This window comes from Rhinolophus ferrumequinum, chromosome 8, assembly GCF_004115265.2.
Source record: "Rhinolophus ferrumequinum isolate MPI-CBG mRhiFer1 chromosome 8, mRhiFer1_v1.p, whole genome shotgun sequence".
NCBI lineage: Eukaryota > Metazoa > Chordata > Mammalia > Chiroptera > Rhinolophidae > Rhinolophus > Rhinolophus ferrumequinum.
Genome location: NC_046291.1, coordinates 58,852,269 through 58,865,558, shown reverse-complemented (window position 1 = coordinate 58,865,558; position 13,290 = coordinate 58,852,269).

Sequence of the window (13,290 nt, the reverse complement as noted above, 5' to 3'; positions counted from 1 at the left end):
ATTATATGTATTAAACAACACTTTGCTTTTCTGAAAAATACTTTCTTGTATCTTTTCAATATAATGTTAAATTTTCTAATATTTTTCATGATATTAACATCTATTTTTATAAGTAGTTCCCTTTAATTTTGTTGAATATTAGGTATCACTACATAAATTATATAATGCTTGTAATAAATTTGAAATATGTAAATATTACCTACTAGTCTGGAACAATTGGTTGTAACATAGAGGTTATTAATTCTCAAAAAGTTGGAGAAAAAAACTGATAGGTACAACAGATAATCTTAGCAGGATTTCAAAGTCATTTTTTGAAAGTTGTGTGCAGGTTTTGTACCATTTGTGAGTTAATTTAGATGGACTACACTTTTCATGAAATAGCCAAATACTTTTAAATTTTCATAATTATCCACATAACATAATACATAATTATTTTATTGTTTAAAATTTATTCAAATCAACAACAAAAAGACAAATAACTCAATTTAAAAATGGGTAAAGGGATTTAACAGACATTTCTCCAAAGAAAATATGCAAACAGCCAAAAAGCATATATAAAGTGGTTTAGTATCATTAGTCATTAGGAAAATCAGATGAGATACAACTTTATGTTGCAATGAGATACAACTTTACACCTACTAGAATTCAAATTAACCCATATTTGTAAGGACATGGAGAAACTGGAACCCTCATACATTGCTTGTGGAAATAATTCTGCTCCTAGGTATATACCCAAAATAATTGAAAACAGAGACTCAAACAGATATCTGTACACCAATGTTCATTGAAGTTTTATTCACAATAGCCAAAAGATGGATACAACCCAAGTGTCCATAAACAGGTGAATGGATTAACAAATATAGTCATACAATTAGTGGAATATTATTCAGGTATAAAAAATAAAGTTCTGACATTTGCCACAACATGGATGCACCTTGAAATTATGCTAAGCTAAATAATGTTAGGTTGGTGCATAATTGCGGTTTTTGCAATTATTTTTAACCTTTTAAACCACAATTAGGTTTGCACCAACCTAATACATACACAAATCGACAAATGTTATATCATTCCACTTTTATGAAATATCTGAAGAAGGCAAATTTATACACAGAATAGAGATTTGAGGTTACCAGAGGTTGAGAAGTGGTGGAATGGGGAGTTATTGCTTAATCGTTAGAGTTTCTGTTTGAGATGATGAAGAAGTTTTGGAAATAGAGAGTGATGATGGTTGCACAGCATTGTGAATAAAATTAATGCCACAGAATTGCATACTAATGATTAAAATAACAAGTGGCATGATATATGTATTCATAATTTAAAATTAATTATTTAAAATAATCACTTATTTAAAATAAAGTATTTCATATAAAATTAATTACTAATAAAATAATTTTTATTGTGGTAAATAAAATATATGTATTTTACCATAATAAAAAATTTAAAATCAGTAAAACAAAACATGAAACAAAAAGCCTAAACAAGCAGAATAAAAAGTAAGCAGTTTTAAGTGAAATAAGTCAGTCAGGTTAAGACAAATACCATATGATCTCACTTATATATGAAATCTAAAGAACTGAATATATGAGCAAAGTAAACAGAAATAGTCTCAGAGATATAGAGGAAAAACTGATAGTTGCTAGATGAGAGGTGGGGTGGGGATGAAGAAGAAGGGGAAGGGATTAGACAGCATAAATTGGTAACTACAATAGTGCCACGGGGATATGAAAGACAGTTTGGGGAATATAATCAATAATGTAAAGATTTTGTAGGGTGTCAGATGGGCACATGTCTTATTAGGGAGACCATTTCATGGACTGTGTATATGCCTGACCACTGCACTGTACACCTGAAGATGAAGTTGAATAATATTGTGTGTCAACTATAATTTTATATATATATATATATATATATATAGATATATATAGATATATATATATATAGTCAAGGGATATGGAGCACAGCATAGGGAATAGAGTAAATGGAATTGTAATAGATATATACGATGTGAGAGGGGCAATAGAATGGTGGAGAGGGGTTATCACTTTGTGAGGGGTGAAATGTCTAACTATTACATTGTTTTGTACACCTGAAACTAACAATAATAATAATAAAATAAGCAGTTTATATTTTTCTTAAAATAAACTCAGATGTCATAATAATATGTTCCTATTTTGCCTTTTACTTCAGTTATCTTTTCTCATTAGATTTGCCAGAAGTTTGTCAGGTTCTTCTGTCAGTTTTATTGAAGAGATTTTTATATGCAATGAAATTCACCAATTTTATGTGAACAAGTCTGTAAGTTCTGACAAATGTACACTGTTATGTGAACACCAGCACAATCAGGATATGCACACTGCCACCAATCTCAAAAAAGTTGTCTCAGGCCCATTTGTGTCTTTAAAGGACTTTGTTCATTTTGTCTAAGTTGTTCAACTTATTGGCATAATTTTTTAAATAACATTCTTTAATAATCGCTTTAGTGTTGTAGTTTATCCTCTTTTTCACAAGAGAGGCATTTTGTGCATCCTCTCTTTTTATTTTTTATTGCTGAGCTGGCTATGGGTTTATCAATTTTATTGATTTTTTTCCCCAAATGATTTTTTTTTAAATTTCATTGATTATCTTTATTGTTTCCTGTTTCTCTTTCATTAATTTCTTCTTTTATTTCCATTAGTTCCTGCCTTCTTCTCACATTGATTTTTATTTGTTCTTCTATATCTTGTTTATTCAGGTGGAAGCTTAAATCTTTGACGTGAGGTCTTCCTTTTTTTCTAATAGACTCATGTAAGGCTATACATTTTCCTTTATGTACTCCTTTATCTGTATCCCACAAATTTTGCTGTGTTGTGTTTTCATTATCATTCCATTCAAATATATTCTATTTTCATTTGAGATAGCTTATTGGATCCAAAAGTTAGAAGTGTATGTTTAAATTTTAAATATTTATGGTGTTTCAGATCATCTTATTTTTCATTTAATTCTTATTTGATTGAGAAAATAATCTTCATTATTTTATTCTCTTTAAAATTATACAAACTTGTTTTATGTCCTACAATATGGTATATTCTGGTAAACTTACTGTGCTTACTGTGTGCAGTTGAAAAGAATGTGTATTTTGCTGTTGTTGGGTTTCATATTCTATAAAATATCAATAGTCTAGTTGGTTGTTGTTATTCAAATATTTTATGTATTTTCTGATTTCATTCTCATGTTTCCACCAACTGCTAACAGACTGGTATGAAAAATCTCAAACTACAATTGTTGAATTGTCTATTTATTCATTTAGAATGTCAGTGTTTTCCATATATTTTAAGACTATTATTGGGTGCCTACATATTTAAAATTGACATGTTTCCATTATGGTGAGTGCCTATTTATATCTAGCAATATATTTTGTTTAAATCTGTTTTGTCTGACATAACCACTCCAGAGATCTTATGTTTATTGTTTGCACAATGTGTCTTTTCCTATTTATTTATTTTCAACTGGAAAACGAAAAACAATATGAATTGTGGCTATTACAAATAAAGCTGCTATGAACATTCATGTAGAAGTTTTTGTGTGATAATAGGTTTTCATTTCTCTAAGGTAAATGTCTATGAGTACCATTGCTGAGTCGTATGGTAGTTGTATGTTTAATTTTGTAAGAAACTGTACAACTCTTTTCCAGAGAGGCTGTGCCATTTTACATTCCCATCAGCAGTACGTGAGTGATCCAGTTTCTTTACACGCCACTTGACTCTGAATTATTATATACAAGAAAGGAAAAAAACTGTATTAAAATTACGCTGATGGTAACCACTTTGAGCACCTCTTGTAATTGCAGAAGTCAAATGTGACTTGTGTACATCTTTAGTTATTGGTATATATTGAGTATTACAATTTTAATAGTTTTTTGTTCCTTTCTTAAAATGTGTATACATTTTTGGCACCCTCTATGCATATATATAGAGAGAAGAAAGTCAACTAGCACTGTGAAGAAACAAAAAAATATGGATTCATCTAAGAAGATAACACCTAATTTGAATGCCAGTGACTTGTATTATTGTGTGTTCCTGATGCTTTATTTTAACCTGTTTCTATTATAATTGGATGAGGAATCTGTTTGTTGTTTTTTTTTTAAGTAATATTTCAAAAAGCACTGGAAACCTTGAAAAACGGCAAAATGATTAATTTAATGAAGTCTACTTTAGATTTTCACTAGTAAGTATAATGTTAGGTGTAGGTTTTTAGTAACTACTCTTTATCAATTTGAGAAAGTTCTACTCCTTTTTTCTTAGAATGGTATTATTAGTTTTTGAACTTCGTTCAATGGCTTACAGTATACATCCTCAATGATCCTAATCAAGTTCAGCTTATACTGACTTAAGTCCAGTGAAATATAGAAACTTTAGTACTATATAATATTAATCTGTTTCAATTATTTATTCTGTTACTGTTACACATATTATGTCGATGTATGTTACAAACCCAATAATACATTGCTATTGGAAGAAGCTGAGAGGAAATGAGAGTACATATATATTGCTAATTTGTTTTATTAAACTTCTTATTTGTCTTTCTGATTCTCTTCTGTTCTACTTGTAGATTCAAGGCACTTACATGCTGTCATTTCTTTGCTGCAGTATAGTTTTGCTTCCACACACTTGATTGAACTGTTATTTGCAAATACATTGCACTTCTGTAATGTCAAACAATACAACTACATACAAAATATCTCATGTGCTTGCTTTCTAAGTCAGTCAAGTGGAGAAAATATTTTTTAAAAGTGTGATTTTTCCATCATTGTATATTTACTACATAATTACCTTTTTTATAGCTCTCTTTTTTTTTCAAGTGGCTTCAACTTACTATCAGGTATCACTTGTTTTATGCTTGAATAAATTTCTTTACTACTTCTTGTAAAACAGTTCTGCTAACAACAAATTCTCTCTGTGTTTTGTTTATCAGAGAATATCTTAATTTCTCCTTCATTTTTGAAAGATAGCTCTGGTGGATATAAAATTCTTGGTTGACAGTTTTTACTGTCAGCACCTGGAATATATCACCATCGTCCTTCGATCTCCATTTTTTTCTGATAATAAATCAACTGTATATGTTATCAAGGTTCCTTTTTACATGATGAGTCATTTTCCTCTTGCTGCTTTCAAGGTTTTCTCTTTGGTTTAGTTTCAACATTTTGACAATGGGGTGTCTGTGTGTAGATTTGTTTGTGTTCTTTCTGCTTAGAGTTCTCTGAGTGCCTTAGTATGTAAATTAGAGTTTTTCATCAAATTTGGGAAGCTTTTTGCCATTATGTCTTTAAATGTTTTTTTCTGTGACTTTCTCTCTTTTTCTGATACTCATGTTACGTATATGATGGTGCACTTAATGTAGTCTCACATTCTTGTTTTGTTTTACTTGTTCTTTTTTGCCTGTGTTCTTCTGATACATAATCTCTATTGATTTATCTTCAAGTTTTATTTATTTATTGATTCATTCATTCATTCGTTCGTTCATGTATTGCAAGTTCAACCCTACCACTGAGAATCTACATTGTATTTTTTTCAGTTATTGTATTTTTACAATCCTGATTTCAGTTCCGTTCATTTTAATATACATTTTAATATATATATATATATATATATATATATATATATATATATATATATATATATATATATAGTTTTTTTTTCTTTTTAAATTAAAGTTTATTGGGGTGATAATTGTTAGGAAAGTTACATAGATTTCAGCTGTACAATTCTATAATGCATCATCTATGTATCACATTGTGTGTTCACATTCCCTCACCATATATTTGATCCCCTTTACCCTCATCTACCACCCTCTCCCCTCTTAACCCTCTGAAATTCTATATTTTTACTTGATGAGACATTCTTATCATATTTTAGTTCTTTAAGCATGGTTTCCTTTAGTTCTTTGAATATACCTATAACAGCTCTTTGACATCTTTGTCCTCTAAGTCTATTATGTGGGTCTTTCAAAAGCACTTTATATGCCTTCATTTTCCTCCTATGTATGGGTCATGATTTCCTGTGTCTTTTCATGTCTCATAATTTTTTTAAGTGGACATTTTAGATAATATATTGTAGTGAAAGGATACTGAACCTCCCTCCCAGGAGTTATGGTTTTCTTGTTTGTTTGTTTTTGTTTATATGTTTAGTGACTTGGCTGAACTAATTACACAAAGTTTACTTCCTCTGCAGTGTGCAGCCTATGATGTCCCTGATCAGATTTCTTTTTTTTTTTCTCAATGTTTAGGCTGGCTAAGTAAGTACTGTCCGTGGGTCAATATAAGCCACTTATTGGTCAAAGGTTATGTTTAAATCCCTGTAGGCAGTTAGATTTTTACTTCTCACCATTGGACTTGAAAGCTGCTATCATGGTTCAGGGAGCCTACTCTCCCTCTTCCTATGTTCAGCAGAGGCTAGGAGCTTAGAGGCTTTCTCTCTGATTTCTCCTGAAAGGGCACAATCTTGGGCATACACTCTCTTTCATACTGCTAGAGATGAATATTCTTTTATTGTTAAATCTGGCTATGAGTTGGCCCTGGGTCAAAGCAGTTTATTGTTCAGTCAGTGTTTTGTCAGAGGTTTATTTAACCCATTATGCCAGTGTGGGTTCAGCCTTGTATTAATGGTTTTGTGTGTGCCTTGGGGCTTACTCTCTCATCTGCCCTATGTTCTCCTACTACGACTTCCCTGAATGAGTGTAGTCTAGCACACAAGGTCTGAAAATTATGTTCGTGAACTTTGTTGCACAACTGTTGCTAACCGTTTTTGATATCAGAGGGATTATTCATTATGAATTTGTACCAACTGAACGAACAGTCAACCAAGTTTACTGTTTGGAAGTGCTAAAAATGCTGTGTGAAAAAGTTAGATGACCTGAACTTTTCACCAACAATTCATGGCTCTTGCATCATAACAATGCACCAGCTCACAGGGCACTGTCTGTGAGGGAGTTTTTAGCCAGTAAACGAATAACTGTATTGGAACACTCTCCCTACTCACCTCATCTGTTCCCCAACGATTTCTTTCTTTACTCGATAAAGGAATCATTGAAAGGAAGATATTTTGATGACATCAGGACATCAAGGGTAATATGACAACAGCTCTGATGGCCATTCCAGAAAAAGAGTTCCAAAATTGCTTTGAAGGGTAGACTAGGTGCTGGCATCAGTGCATAGCTTCCCAAGAGGAGTACTTCGAAGGTGACTAGTGATATTCAGCAATGAGTTATGTAGTACCTTTTCTAGGATGAGTTCGCAAGTGTAATTGTTCGACCTCATATGAGCACAGCCTTTTTGCCACCAGAATTGTCTGTGATTACAGGAGGGCTCTTCTTAACCGTCTCTTTTAAACTGTGGCTGCCCTGATGCTTTGCTTGTATTAGAGCTACTAGCCTTCTCTTAGTTTTCTACCAACTTCTCTATTTTATTTATTTGTTTTCTTTTTTACATCATCCTGAAGCATGGAGTCCTTCACTCTCTTTGTAAATAAAATTAGTTTCTTCAGGCAGAGCTGTGGAGACTTTGTCTTTATGATCCCCTTTGTCTCTCTCCTCCTGTGTAACTATACACCAGACCTGGGGGCTGTGACCTATTTCCCCTGAAGTAACATGAGTGGCATTAGGGTGTGGGTGGAAACTCCTAGTCTTCTCTGTTTGCTCTTCCTGACACAGAATTTCCATCCTATGTGTGAGCTGGGCAAGGGTGATCAGGGCCCAATATTTTAACACCTCTGATGTACTAGAGGTAGATCTTCTACTGCCCAAGTGGTGGTTAAATGGTAGAGAAGAGGTCTGTTCTCCTCAGCTGGACCTGCCTTGGATAGAAATTTTGCAACACAGGGCTGTTAGGGTGTGGAGTGGGAATGAGAAACATCAGCAACTTGTCCCTACAGGGATGAAACTATAGTGTCAGGCTGGGAGCTATTGGGGAAGGAAAACCCCACGTTCTTGGCTGCATATGGCCAAGGTAGAACTTTTGTACCAGGGCAGGTGGTATGTAATGAACAAGGCGTGGCTTACATGCCACAGACAGTTAAGCATTCCTACTGAGCTTTAAATTTTCTTTAATGTCTGTTTATTCATTTGCTGTATGCTTGCAGGGCAATTTCCAGAAGTTTGGAAGACTGTTTTTGTTTTTTAAATTTCACCAATTTATTTATTGTTTTGCTGGGAAGGAATTCTACTGTACTCCTAATTCTCTCATTCTGGACATCAGACCCCTTTTGGTTTTCTTATTTTGTTATTCCTGCTGAGACTTCTTATTGCTTTGCAGAGATTATCTCAGACATTGAAAAGTTGTTTTATTTTACTTTATTAAGAATATTTATAATAACCATTTTAAAATCCTTGTCTCTTAGTTGCAACATCTGCTGCATCTTGGATTCAGATAACAGCTTTGCTTTTCCATGTGAATATGTCCTTTTTTTTTTTTTTTTTTTTTTTTTTTTGGCTCTTCACGTATGGAAAAATTTCAGATTATATCTTATATCCTGAACATCATGAATGCTATGTAGGTTCTGGATTCTGATAGTTTAATTTAATGAGTATTGTTTCCTTTTTTTTTCTTCTTTTTTTGAGCAGATAATTTTATGGGCTGAGCTTGAACTGCACACTCTGTTTCCTGTGCAGCAGATTCAGACTCTGTTCAGATCTTCTGTGTTTCGCTGGGCTGCTAAGGGTATGATCCTCACATGTAAAGGTTAGGTGTCAGAAGGAGATGTGGGCAGACAAAGTTTTGGGATTCTATCTCTGGCCCTTCCCCTCTTCAGCATTCATAATATCCTGGCTTCTCTTTCCTACTTCCCCAGGCCAGAAAGACTGTAGGCTTTTTCATGTGTGTTCCTGTCTTTGCAGTGCATGCTCCTGCACTATATTTAGCCCAGACTAAAAGTCACAGCAGTGGGAACTTAAGTATATAGCTGCCTATTTTCCCTTTTCCAAGCAATTATGAACTCCCTACCTGAAATTGTCTGTTTATGTTCCTTCTCAAATACTTTCCAGTTACTTTTTGTATTATGTCTAAATTTTACAGTGATTTTATCCAATAATATTTTATTCTGTCACATCAGACATGAGAAACTCTTATGAGAAGATTTTTAACCAAAATTCAATTTATTTTAGAGATATAGTGGCTTCATAGATGCAGTGTTTGATAGTAATATAGTCACTCCTGCTTTTTAAAAATTAGTTTTAGGATGTTATATCTTTTGTCATTGTCTTACTTTTAACTTACCTATGTCTTTATATTTAATTTTAAGACGTTATATTTATGTTTAGACATTATAGTCGGGCCTTGTTTTTTTAATCCAATATAATAATTAGTGCTTTTATAGTGTTATTTACACTATCAAAATAGTTATTTATATCCAATGAGATTATCAATAAAGTAAAAATTAAATCATGCTATTTGTTTTCAATTTTTCCAATAAGTTGTTTGTTTCATTTCCCTCTTGCTTCGTTTCCCATATTAATGTGTCTTATGATTTATTTCATTTTATCTTCTTCCCTTATATTTCTAGGTACTACAAGAACCTTAAAACTGAACACTTTCATTTCTTCACTCCCAACTTGTGCTGGTTTTTTCATACCTTAAGCTCTTTCATATTTATAAAGCCCATAATATAGTGTTGTTATTTTGCTTTGAACGTTAGTTTTCATTAAAAGTTTAGTTTGATGAGAAAAATGGCTTATTTTTATATTTTCCCACATTTTATATTTTTCTCACACATTTCCCATCGCTGGCATTCTTCCTACATTTGTTAAGAGCCCTATTTTCATCTGGTATAATTTTCCTTAATAACTTCCTTTAAAGTTTCTTGTGGTGCTGGCCTGATGATAATGAATTTTCTCAGTTCTGCATATCTGAAATTTTCCCTTTACATTATAATGATAATTTTTTCTTAGTGGGGTATTCTAATTCTTTTCCTCCTCCTCCTTCCTATAGTTTAAAGATGTTTCTCCATTGTCATCTGACTTTTATCTGTCATGAAAGATGTTATTATTTTTAGGTTTGTTCTTTTACACTTAACATATCTGTTTTTAAGATTTTTCCTCTTTATCATTGGTTTTCTGAAATCTGTTTATGGTATGATTTGGTGTAGTTTTCTTCATGTTTCTTCTTGGAATTGGTTTAGGTGTTTGATTTTGTGAGTTTGTAGCTTTCAACAAATTTGTTGGACTTTGGCCATAATTTCTTCAAACATTTTCCCCTTAAACTCTCTCATCTCCATTGGGAATCCATTTACCTAATGATTAATCTCCTGATGTTGCCTAGCAGCTCACTGATGCTCTGTAGATTTTTTCTTCAGTCTTTTTCTTTTTATGTTTATTTTGAATAGTTTATATCACCGTGTCTTCAGTTAACTTTTCATTCTTCAGTATCACATCTGCTGCTAATCTCATTCAATACCTTTTTTTTTTCAAAAATTGTATTTTCCTCTCTAAAAGTTAGAGTTGGGTCTTTTGCTTATCTTCTACTTCTGTCAGATGTCATGCCTATTTTTTTTCTAAACCTTCTTGTTTTAATGTCTCTATTACCTCTATCATCTTCACCATTTCTAGCTATGTTTCTATTGATTCTTTTATTCTCTTTCTGCAATCCCTATTTTCCCCAGCAGATATTCATTTATCCCACCCCTTATTTTTTGCAGTTCCCTCACCTCTGGTATTTTTGCTGCACAGATTCTAGCCAACTTTGCCTCCCAGCATTTTAAACTATGTCTCCTCACGTAAACAAGACTGCCAATCTGTTCAGTTTCTCCTCCTTGTGCTGTAATGTGGAAACTTTGTCTACGCAGTGAATTGGGGCATTAATAAGGCTCACTTGATTTGTTTCTTTTTTTTTTTTTTCAGGGATGATCATCCTGCTCTGCTCATTGTCTGATGTCTAAAAATTGTTGTTTTATTTACTTTGTCTAATTTTGTATTTGATTAAGGTAGAAAGGTAAATTAAATTCCTGTTGCTCATCATAGAAAGAAGTTGAAAACTGAGTTTTGTTAGTTTAAATGTAGTTTTGGTTCTTTGTGTATCTGTTTGTTTGTTTTTATTATCCATGTTATTGTTTATTTTTGTTTTAGAAAAATCCAGACCTTGGGTATGAAAATTTCTAATTTTCCATTTGTTTGTTGTTATCAATTTGTCTTTTCAAACCCTGTTGTTGTTATTTTTACTGACACTTTCCTGAGGGTTTTTCCTAATGGTTTTTTACTTTTAAAATTTAATTTAATTTTTTTCTTAAATAGATCTTGGAATTTCTTTGTGTGCAGAGTGTTAACATCATTTCACAACTTTGCACAAGTATTAGCTTTATTTTATACTTGTTATGTTACTGTATTAGTAATTTCTTGTTTGTCTAACTTGTTATTGGTATTGATAGTGTTTTAAAATGTCCAAGTGGTTAAGTTTTGCTGATTTATAACTTTTTAAATTATTTTATAATTTTCCTTTCCAATTTCTAAATTTAATAATTTATTAAAGTATACTGTGTGAGTTATTCTTCTCTGAATGATTAAATTAAATACATAAGTTCTGATTCCATAGGTATAGATAATAGATTTAAATATTAATGTCCTGTAGGGGAGATATTTGATCAGTGAGAAATGGAAAATGATGGGGAAATAATTAGGAAATGATGTTCCCTAACTTTTCCTACACAGAAATTCAAAGACACATTCAATATGGTTTCTCAGATAATACCTAGTATCTAGAAAGCAGTTATCCTCACTGTTGGCCAGTTTAATAATTCATTATTATATTAGCTCTCCCTCCTTCTTTCATTGCTCCCATGATCCTCCTACCTGCTTCCTGGGATCAAACTCTCCCCAAAAGTACTCACATTTAAGCTATGTCTCAGATTCTGCTTTCTGTGGAACTCAAGCTAATATACAGATCAACTCACTTACTAAAATCTCCAATGACTTCCTGAAAATTTAGAATAATGTCCAAGCTACTTTCCATGACTTATAAAACTCTACATTTTCTGACTTCATCTCCACTCATATTTTAACACATTCTCTTTATCCACTGGGATTCGGCCATACTAGCCTTCTTTTCATTTTTTGAACACGCCAACCTTATTTCTACCATAGGCTTTGGCACTAACATATTTTTCTTAGAATTTCCTCCTTCTCTCTGAAAGACTGGCTCTTTGTTGTTTTTGTCTTTCTGTTTCATATTATTTTCTCAGAGAGAACTCCCTTGACAACCCAATCCTTAAGATGATTACTCATTTATTTTTTTAGAGTAAATTTAGAATTTATTCTAATTTCCTAGCACTTATCATCACCATCTCTTTTGAATTTTTGTCTGAATTCCTCACTACCATGTAAGATTAGAGATTAGATTAATCTTTAAATTAATTTTAAGATTAGAGACCTAAACTCTGAGCACATTGCTGTATCGTTTTCACTGCTTGCACAGTCTCTGGCAGAGTAAGCACTCAATAAACATTTGGTTAATGAATGAATGAATACAGTCACTGTTTGAAACTTAACCATCTGTGTAGATTACAAAATGAATTGCTATGGCTTAAACTAGCTCTTTAAAGGTATTTTCTGGTGTTACTATAATTTCTTATAATATCCAACTCCCTTTTGATTTAATTCCACTGTGTTTTCATCTCACTCTCTCTTCTCCTTGTAGATTTTGGCTCCTGTTCATAAGGGGTTTTATGATTGATGTTTGGTTAGTGGGTCCTGCCAATGGAAAGCTTTAACAGCAGTGATATGAGTTTGTCTTTGATCCTGAGGGCAGTGGATACTATCTCTGTCCTTAATTAAAGATGTCAAACAGTTATAAAATTGTCTTGTGGACCTGGTTAAATTATTTTAGAATTTACTCTGGATCTACATGGCATTGTGCCCTTCCAAGTTCCCTCTTTTTTCCTCCTAAACTATTGTTTTCTATGTATTCATCCTCAGTTGAGCAGAGATCTGTCCAAATGCAGTGTTTATTGTGAAACGCCGTGTTGTTTTTGTTACCCTTTGCTCCAAATTTAACACATTCAAATGCTCTTTCTTCCTCAGATCTAGATGTGGTCAGTGCTTTGAAGTGCACGACTTCCATCACAACTTCTACTGTCTGGGATATATTCAATTAGTGGAGGTTATAGTGACCTGACATGAACCCTACACTCTTGTAGCCCAACACTCCGTACAGATGGAGCACATATTAAATTACAATCCTTAGTACCTATTATGTTTTCAAGGCCCATTCTACCTCTATATCCATTTTTTTTTCGGTTCCTAACATTTTATTGTGGATACTACAGCTGCCAGGAT